An 8377-nucleotide genomic window follows, 5' to 3' on the forward strand; every position below is an offset into this window, starting at 1 on the left:
TTATAATAAAAAATTGATGCTTAAAATTGAATATTCAAATGCCACTCTCATGAAAAATATAAATATGATTCGAAAATTTTAATATACTTTTTTCAAATAAAAAAAATCAAATTGATTATATTTTGTAAAAAATTATTGGCAATGAAGTTAAAAATTAAAAATTTAAAAGAGGAACATATATATTTAATACTTAACAATAATTTTGAATGAATCTTGTGAAAAATAAACTTGATTCTAAAACTTTGGGAAAAATTCACATTAAAAAAAAAATTGAGAGAAAAAAAAATAAGAATAAAAAACTGAAAAAAGTCTCGAGAATAAAGATTTGAGAATACCTGGAAAAATTAAAATGAACATTATTTTAAGCTTTTACATAATTATTTTATTTATTTTTAAATGAAGAATAAAAAAGAATCGCGACAAGTAGGGGAGACCGGGGTAAAACGATAGGCATTTTGCATATTTACCATAAAAATTTTAAACAAGAGTCAAACACAACAAATTATAGATCAATGTGTAGCCCCATCCCTCTTCTACAAGATAAAAAAAAGTGTAGCCCTCTATCTATAATATTTTAGGAGCTATGATTAGTTATGTAAAACTACTCATTTTCGCCATTTTACCCTTAAGCACTAGGGTAAAGTGGTTAAAATAATATTTGACACATATTTATTGTTTTATTTAACAAATATTACAAATTTAAGATTTATTTATGATTTTTATTTAAAACTAATCAATACAATAAGGACATGTAAAATAATTATCATAATTAGCACATTTAGAATGTGCTCATTCAAGGCACATTGTACATTTTAGCCATTCATCGCCCTCGCGACTATTTTTATAGTTTTTATTACAAATAACACATAAACAATTATTTTTTGATATCTTTTTTTTTCTCTGAATTAATAATTTTTTTTTATAAGGTGTAGATGTTAATATTTCTGAATTCTTTTTTTTAGATATTTTATCCGATGAAATATTGAATAATTTTGGAATAGGTATTATAGATGAAGGATTGAATACTTTATTATAATTTTTTGAGCATGATGGTAACATATCATGATAAGGTTCATCAATATCATCTGGAACATTTTCGTTCAATAATATAGATAAATCACTATCATTATTTTGAGTCACTGTAAGATTTTGAGTCACTGTAATATTTTCATCATTATTTTCAAATTCAATATTTGAGCTAGCATTTGAATTATTAAAGCAGATATAATCTTGTTCTGTAAATATATTTGGGTTTAAAGGAAATATGCCACATGCTAACAACCCATTTAATATATTATTTGGTGTTACTGCCCTTGGTATTTCATTTTTTAACACTCCTGGAATATCATAAATCTGAAATTGTTGCCCACATGATTTCTCATCCATGTGTCAATAGCTCCATTATAAAACTTTTTCAATGGCCCATAAACTGCTTTGTCTAATGGTTGGAGTTTATGCGAGCAATGTGGTGGAAGTGTTAGAATAACAATCCCATTGGAGCGACAATAGTTTATAACGGAAATTGAACAATGAGAGCTATGGTTATCTAAGATTAATAAGACATTTTTCTCATTGGATGCACTAGAATATTTTTTAAAGTTATCCAAAAAAGATAAAAATTCTACCTCTTGCATCCAACCCGATGCGTTTCCCACACCCTTAGATCCAATAGGCCCATCACGAATAAAGTGATCTTTGTATCGTTTTCTTGGAAAAATAAAAAATGGTGGAATGCTATGGCCTATAGCATTGATGGCTAAACATATTGTAACTAACGTTCCTCTTTCTGCTATAATTTTTGCAGGAGTTTGAACGGTGGTGAAACCACTTTTATCTGCATTTCATATATTATGTGGTTCAAAGTTATAAGAATTATATAGCTTAATTAAATTTTCAAAAAATTTATTGACATTTGTGGGATTGAAGCCATATGCTCTTGCTAGACTAGTAGCTTCAGGGGTACGAATCGAAAGTTGGGAATGTCGTTTTCTAAACCCCATAAACCAGTCCTCTCCAGCCATACCATTAGTTGTCCAGCTTTCTGGGAAAGATTTGCCATATTCTTTAGCAAGCTGATATGCAAATCCTCTTATCTTGTTTATTTATAAAATAAAACAATTTCATTTTAATAATTAACAATACCAGTTCCATAGAGTTAAAATGATATATGATTAATTAAATAAATTGAATTAATTTCATAATTTTAATAATGCTCAATTGGTAACTTTAATATTAAATATCAATATTTATTTGATTATAATAAATTAATGAATGAAAAATTTAATGTGAATAATTTTATATTTTAACCGTTTTACCCATAACAGCTTTACCCCTAGGTGACATATATTATATATATCGTTATTGCGTGACTTCTAATATAGCTAAAGATGTCAGATAAATTTTATTTTATAGTTAATACATTAAGGAACATGTGTGCCAAATTTTGAATCCTGTGGATATGTAAATTTTACTAAAAGCAAAATATACTAGAGATTGATTTTTATATTTTTTGGGTAAAAAACAGTTTTTTGACAAAATATATAAAACCAGGTAAGTTTTTTAAAAGATGAACATAGGTAAGAAATTAGATATAAAAATACATCTTCACACCAAATTTAAGGTCTTTATACTCAATGGTTAAAAAGTTATTCGCGTTAACATTGTTACCCCGTCAATCGCTTTACCCCGGTCTCCCCTATAAGCGTCTTTATAATATATGTCTATATATGCACAAAATTAATAAAGGGGTTTTCCGATAGAAAACAATATAAGTATACGTATTTCTATTTGCTGGAATAAGCACAAATTTAAAAAAAAGACACATAATTCTTATTCATAGAAAAAGGTGCTAGTATATTTGATATAAAAGGAACGTTTTCGGTGATTTAAGAGATTTTTTAAAACTCATGTTATATAAAAATAAAATGATCCTATTTACCGCACCAAATCTTTTCTTTAGATATTTATATAAAAAGACCGGAAAAAATATAATGGAGCCTATCTTAGCATAAAAAATAATTATCCAGAAATGCTGTAAGTACAAACTACCTTTTTACTTCACCTTCATCGAATTCACCAAAGCGTTCGACAACATTAGCATAGCGCGGCTATGGAAAATATGAATATGATATCAAACCTAATATAATTTATATCTTAAAAAATCAATATGAAAACTTATAAGCTCTTTCAAAATTAATGATTATCTACCCCCCTCCCCTAATGGTAATCAAAGATACGTTGGTTGTGTAAGTAATAGAAGAAACCGGATCATACGATATTCAGCATTTAAAAACAGAGTTTTATCATATGTCGACGATATAGTACTTAAATCGAAAAACTCAGAAGAGTCCAAAAATCTAGCACAATTAATCAAATCCTAAATTCAGAGGGTTGGTCTAGAATCTAGGTATAAATTTAAACAAGGTAACTCGATATATTTACCAAATTAAATTTTTATTCCACTATTATTCTTATCTTACTTTATGGTAGTGGCATTTGGGAAATTATAAAACTGAAATTAGGAATACAATTCTTTAATTGTCTCAGAAAAATGGCATTTTTTATCTAATATTGTTTCTAAAGAGCGAATTTAATTCTTATCTCATTTTATAAGAAATTGCGTCAATGATTTAGTTTAAGACTCGATAACTTGGTTCTACTATTTAAAGGGAAACAATATGGTAAAACATTATTACTCCATAAAACAATCAAGCGTGATGGAGCTATATATGAACATAAAACAAGTAGCAAAAAATCGATCAAAAATGTATTTAATCTTTAAAAAAATTATTAAGGTCCGGCCGGATAACTTGGACAAATATATTTTATAGCGTGCCAACATCCGACAGATAAATATAATTTGATTTGCTTTATTTCTTCAGGACAAGTGAAGTTTTCCTCGATACTTTTTTCCCCATTACTATTTTGAATATTTACAGATAATACGAAATACACTTTACATTTTACATCCTTGATAATGGTTTTTATTATAACACCGAAGTCGGAATCAAACAATTAACCATTTATGTGCAATACCATTCAATAATAATATTAATGGATTTTATTAATATTTTTGAATAAAAGAATATTAATTTTTTTTATTATTCAATCGAAATAAAGAGACTATTTGATAACCAATAGTTCGATTCGAATACGTGTTAAATTAGTTCATTGGTGTAAAAATTTGGCGGGAATGGGAGAAGGGATGGGGCTGTAATTTTTCATATATTTAAAAAAATATGATATATGTTAAATCGATTTTTTTTTATTGCAAATATGAATAAATTTATTTATATTCTATTTTATAAATAATGCCACAATATTTTTGCATTCAATCAGAGTCTTAAAATAAAAAGTTCCCTTCCAAATAGAAATTTATTTTAATAAAATATATCATACTATACCTCTAAAAATAATTATACCACAAGAACAAAAACTATTCTTAATAAATAATAAATTGATTACTATAATTACAATTATATTAATTTCTATAAATGTTGTTATTAATAAATAGCATTAGGTATTTAATGTAGATAAAAGCTTGCTATTTAGGATATTATAATAATAAATACTAATAATTAATAGCCTATAAGTATCGCCTCTGGGGGGAATTTTTTGAGGGGTTGGATACAGTATTTATAGGGTGATTTGACTTCAGTGAATTTTCTGTCATGTAGACCATGCTTGGGTCCATTAATATTTATGAACATTATATTTGACAAATTATTTACTCATTAATTCGCTCGATTATCTACCATGATTAAATCCATAAAAGAAAACATCTTCACGCTCGACAGTATTGTAGGATAAAGTATTCACATAGAAATTTTTTAAATTTTTCATTAGGAATATCTTAATGATTTCATTTTTAAAATATCAGTCAGTCAATAAAACACTGACAAAAGGATACCGAAGAACCTGATAAAAAATTAAAACAATTTATTATTTCTTTCTAAGTAGATCAATTAATTATAATAACTAACAACCTACCTATTTAAAATTTTTAAATTCCCATTTATATATTTTAAAGATCTTTTAATAATTGGACCATTTTTTTGTCTATTGTTATGTTAACGGCTCAATCCTAACAATCAAAAAATTAACTAAGGTTTAGTTAATTTTTTTCAAGATTAAGCGATCCGTTAAGTTACCTCGATCGAAGATAGGATGATAGTTTTCGCTTAAAAATTCGATTTCCATTTTTAGAGTTCGTTCAAAAATTGCAACGAATGATTTATAATCACTTCTTGCTGTTGGTGAATCTCATTCTATACTTATGTAAATAAGGCAGAGTACACATGATGAGGGTTGTAAATTTTTTAAAGAAAATTTGATATTTAAAATATTAATAGGTTAATAATAAAATTTTTTAGAATATTTTAATAGGTCGAGAGCCCCACCGTATCCGTGGAGCAAGCACCGCTTAAATAAAATAAAAAATAAAAAAACCAGTCATCACTGTCGATTGTTATTGCATTTTCTTTTCGAACCAGTTCCGTTTTTATTAGCCTTTATTTTAATTATAATATTTTATATTTTCAAAAAAACATTTTTCAACCCTTAATTTTTTGGCATCCATAAAAATTATTAAAATGAAAAACACCAAAATTTTTATTTTAGTATAAAATAAAAATAAAATACTTCTATCTATTGCAATGAAGGCGCTAGTCATCTTGGTATAAAAAAATATGAAAAAAGAATAAAAAATTCCTTTTTGATTTCTTTAATATTAATAATAAAGAGAAGGAAACAAATTTAAAACTTTAAAAAATATATTAAAATTATTTGGCAGGGTGACTTAGCCCCTATTCAAGGAAGGGGAGTAAATTAATAGGGCCCCTCGCAATACACCCTTAATTAGTATATAGGATAAACCTACAATTCAATAATAATTCATGCATATTGTTATAAATTTCTCTCATTATAAGAATTTGCCAAAATTTTTATTTATTATTAATATTTTTAATGTTTAAAAGGAAAATATTCGTATTACTATCATTTTTATTTTAATTTACTGCAAAATAAATATGAACATTGTAATAAAAATTAACATAGTTAAAAATGAAACCTCAAATTATTACCATAAAATATTACTAGTTAAAACACTTCCCACCCGTGGTTACTTGTGCTGTAGAATCAATTAAAATATAATTGGCAATAAAACTAGATTTTATAAATATTATATTATAGGATATAAGTATAAAAAAAATAATCTTAATATCTCTATTGGTTATTTTAGATCTTAAATTAAAAACAAGCTTATTTTTCAATTGTTTGGATTATTTTTATTTCCCAAATGAATACATTTTTTACATTGGGCATGTGGGAGGCATTTGTAGATCTAACACTTCTGAATATATTTCTGCATATCCTCTCACTACAATAATTTAGAACCCGTTTTATATAATTTATATGAAATTTAAAAGTAGATTTTACTTAATACAAACATTTGATGAATTAAAGGTGGATTGGATAAATTTGGCCATCTGATATTGGAAATCTAAGTTAACAATATAAGATAAGAGTCTGAAGTGCACTTGGTAAATTTTTATTATCAAAATCGAATATTATTAATCTTAAGAATTTATTAAATGAAACTTGCATTTCTAGAAAATTTGGCTGTATGTGAGTGGGGGGGGGGGTCTGTTAGCTCAGGCTCACATTGCGAGTTAGCAAATTCAATTATTAATAAAATCCTAGCTAATTTTAGATATTGTTACATATTCGCTTAATTTGTTGTAATTCATTGTATATTTAAATATTTCTTAAATATTTCGCTTATTCAATTTGTTGTAATTGTATATTTAAATATGTTAATATATCTTTTTATTCAGTGAAATTAACATGTATATAAATACATCTCAAGGCGATTAAATATATATATATTGATATATATTTTCATTTTCGAACACCACTTGTTTTTTTTTGTATAACCATATTCATCACATCAACGTCAATATTATAATAATATAATCAATAAAGACTATTGAATTTAATAAAGTGTCTTTTTTCTGTCTAATTTTTATCCTGTGCGACCATCCTAATAACCGTTCTAGATTAAATCCTCAAGCCTGATGTTTCTCTTTCATTAGATATGTCAAAAATTTAATATTTAATATATAAATTGTAGAAAAAAAAATATTTCAAAAAAAAGTGATTATTGATAATGAAAATAAAATAGCGGAGGCCTAAGCTAGACGCATGTTAAACAAAGCGAAATATCGAGGCTTAGGCAACCTTTTTCTGGCTAAAATATTGAGTTAGCCGCTTTTGAAAATTGGCTCAAATAGAGCCGTTTAAGAAGTCTTTGTATAAGCCCGCCTTTTAAATATATTCCAATGTAACTAAATGTGATAACTGCCTAATTTTCAAAAATCATAAGCTCTAATAATTAATGATCTCAACTCGTAGATTAAAAATACTCTAGTCTTACAATTTGAAATGAACACTAATAAATATGAAAAGAGAATTTCCGCCAAGCATGGCGTCTATGACTTCTCACATCTCTGAGATCCTACTATAATATCTATGCACATTCCTAGGAGATTGCTTGCTAGGGATTATAGATCAATAAATAGTGTTGCAAAATTGGCTCTAACTTAAGGCATGTCCCGAAAGAAATATGTAGGGGTACGAGTTTAAAAAATAGGTTTCTTTCAAAGTTCAGATAAATTTTGGTTAAAACTTCAAGATATAGGTGATAGGTTAGGCCAAGAACTCTTTATTTTTCTATTTTGCAACATTACTAATAAAACAATGTACAAAAGAAATAAAAAAATAAGTTGGTTTATGAAAAATATTAAATATATATACTAAGGAATAATAAAATATTTCATATCTTGAACTTTATAACATTGTTTTACTTATAAGCTTGGAGAGAACTTTTAGGCTAGAGCCCACCAGCAGCCTTAGCTCCAGGACAGACCGAGGCTTGAAATTTTTAAAAGGCTTATAGGGAAATCTCAAAATATTTTATTATTCTATTTTATGCATTAAATTTAAATACGCAAAAACTTAGATATTAATTATATTTATAAGTTTAGGGATTTTAGGAATTTTAGGGATCGACTTAGAAAAGAATTAAAGATATTTATTTAAGTTGTGGTAAAATAATAATCTCTATAAAAATTTATCAGTATATAATATATATCTTTCGGTAAAGGTTAATTGTATATAAAAAACATCTGAGTATTATTTCAATAAGAAAATAAAATAACTTTCACAATTATCGATACTTTAAATGGTATCACGTCAATTCGGCCAGGAAAATTCGGCGCATAAAATTCGGAGCGGCGTCAATTATATAATACTTAGTATTAAAAAATATGGATGATTAAATAGAAATCATTTTGAATGTTGTTCCTATTAATTATTTTTA

General features: G+C 26.2%; 1 long non-coding RNA gene across 1 annotated transcript; it reads left to right on the top strand.

Moving 5' to 3' along the window:
- Positions 1-3648: 3648 nt before the first annotated feature.
- On the top strand, positions 3649-4030 carry LOC135930504 (uncharacterized). The gene is made up of 3 exons (XR_010572793.1): positions 3649-3743; positions 3795-3891; positions 3939-4030. It is a non-coding gene; the product is annotated as an uncharacterized LOC135930504 (long non-coding RNA).
- The last annotated feature ends 4347 nt before the right edge of the window (positions 4031-8377 follow it).

This window comes from Gordionus sp. m RMFG-2023, chromosome 5 (genome assembly GCF_954871325.1).
Source record: "Gordionus sp. m RMFG-2023 chromosome 5, tfGorSpeb1-WG-v2, whole genome shotgun sequence".
Lineage (NCBI taxonomy): Eukaryota > Metazoa > Nematomorpha > Gordioida > Chordodea > Parachordodidae > Gordionus > Gordionus sp. m RMFG-2023.